Source organism: Amphimedon queenslandica, unplaced genomic scaffold, assembly GCF_000090795.2.
Source record: "Amphimedon queenslandica unplaced genomic scaffold, v1.1 AMPQUscaffold_13122, whole genome shotgun sequence".
Lineage (NCBI taxonomy): Eukaryota > Metazoa > Porifera > Demospongiae > Haplosclerida > Niphatidae > Amphimedon > Amphimedon queenslandica.
The window spans coordinates 7,942-10,062 of record NW_003546642.1 but is presented as its reverse complement, the minus strand read 5'-3'; the positions used below and the strand labels follow the sequence as shown (position 1 = coordinate 10,062).

Sequence of the window (2,121 nt, the reverse complement as noted above, 5' to 3'; positions counted from 1 at the left end):
GTGCTTACTCCTTGTTGGTCAATATTCAATCCTCTTGTGTGCTCGTCCAACCCGTACACCAGGACAGTGTCGAGGATTGAGTTGTATAACTTGTTCACGGGAGGTTTGCTCGCTGCCATAATCTCTTGAGCCTCTCCTCCTCCTTTTCTTTGCCAGCTAGAAGAGGAGAAAAGGACCTTAACAGATCAGGAACAAACTAGTGAGGCTAGCTATGGTGGCCCAATGAGTCACCCGACGCGGCAGTGTTTTGCCGATCGGCCACCGATCGGTACCTCGGCAGTACCGCTGAGTACGTGACTATTGGTGTTGGGTGTCCTAAATATGTCTGCGAGAGGAGCTTCTAGATCTGTACTCAATGGTTGGGCTGGTGCCATAATTGCCATTATTTTGTTATATATTTTTATCCAGATTTTTTGATAAAGGAATTCTACTCATGGAAATCATATCGTGTTATTTTAATGAAATTGAAAGTCAAATTCGGGATGAAAAGGAGGTCAGTACTCCACTTGTTACTCATTTCATCGTCTAGCTCTAATAATAAAGCATTTCATGGTTGAAGAAGCAATACAAAGAACTCGGTTTGAAACGCAGAGGTGTTGACTATCAAAATGTAGAAAATTTGAGCTGATTCCGACTTCAATTTATCAAGTTACGGCCATTTCAAGAAAACACCAAAATTCTGAAAAATACCCAAGGCTATGGTTTTTCCAAAAAAATGGCTAAAAGTTGTCCCAAATTTTATTACATTATCTGATACATATTGATGTCCTGATGCTGTGTAGAAAATCTGAGCTGATTCTGACTTCAGTTTTTCAAGTTACAGCCATTTCAAGAAAACGCCAAAATTCTGAAAAATACCCAAGGCTATAGTCCATGGTTTTTTTTCAAAACAATGGCCAAAAAGTCACCCCAAATTTTTATTACATTATCTGATACATATTGATGTTTTTATGCTGTGTAGAAAGTTTGAGGTCATTCCGACTTCAATTTTTCAAGTTACGGCCGTTTTAAGAAAACGCCAAAATTCTCAAAATTACCCAAGGCTATAGCCCATGGTTTTTCCCAAAAAATCAGCCCAATTTTTATTACATTTACTGATACATATTAATGTCCTTATGCTATGTAGAAAATTTAAGGTGATTCCGACTTCATTTTTTCAAGTTACAGCCATTTTAAGAAAATGCCAAATTCTGAAAAATACCTAAGGCTATAGCCCATGGGTTTTTTCCAAAAAATGGCTCTGAAATTAGCCCAGATTTTTATTACATTATCTGATACATATTGATGTCCTTATGCTGTGTAGTAAGTTTGAGGTGATTTCGACTTCAATTTTTTAAGTTACAGCCGTTTTAAGAAAACTCCAAAATTCTCAAATTACCCAAGGCTATATATAGCCCATGGTTTTTTCCAAAAAATGGCCAAAAAATCACCCCAAATTCTTATTATATTTTCTAATGCATATTGATGTCCTTATGCTGTGTAGAAAGTTTGAGGTGACTCCGACTTCAATTTTTTAAGTTACAGCCGTTTTAAGAAAACTCCAAAATTCTCAAATTACCCAAGGCTATATATAGCCCATGGTTTTTTCCTAAAAATGGCCAAAAAATCACCCCAAATTCTTATTATATTTTCTAATGCATATTGATGTCCTTATGCTGTGTAGAAAGTTTGAGGTGATTCCGACTTCAATTTTTCAAGTTATGGCCGTTTTAAGAAAACGCCAAAATTCTGAAAAATACCCAAGGCTATAGTCCATCTGCAATACGCTGTCTACGAGGATCTCGGTCAAAGGCTCATTTTGTGAACTCAATTGATTTTTCAAGGGCCATTGCTGATGCCCGCTTTAACTTTTAATTTATTATTATTATAACTTTGTCAACAATTATTTCCTATTCAATCTTGTTTCCTTTTTTGTTCATTTTTTCTCCTCTGTTATTTATGATAAAAAATTTAAAGGCTCAGTTCCCTTTTTAACAGGCGATTGTCCATGTTTTTTTCCAAAAATGGCCAAATAATCACTCCAAATTTTTATTACCTTTACTGGTACATATTGATGTCCTTATGCTCTGTAGAAAGTTTGAGCTGATTTAGACTTCAATTTTTCAAGTTACGACCATTTTA

At 35.7% G+C, this 2,121-nt stretch overlaps 1 long non-coding RNA gene across 1 annotated transcript; it reads left to right on the top strand.

Moving 5' to 3' along the window:
* The first annotated feature begins 281 nt into the window (after positions 1-281).
* Positions 282-585, top strand: LOC109585078 (uncharacterized). The gene is made up of 3 exons (XR_002186312.1): positions 282-358; positions 409-493; positions 544-585. It is a non-coding gene; the product is annotated as an uncharacterized LOC109585078 (long non-coding RNA).
* The last annotated feature ends 1,536 nt before the right edge of the window (positions 586-2,121 follow it).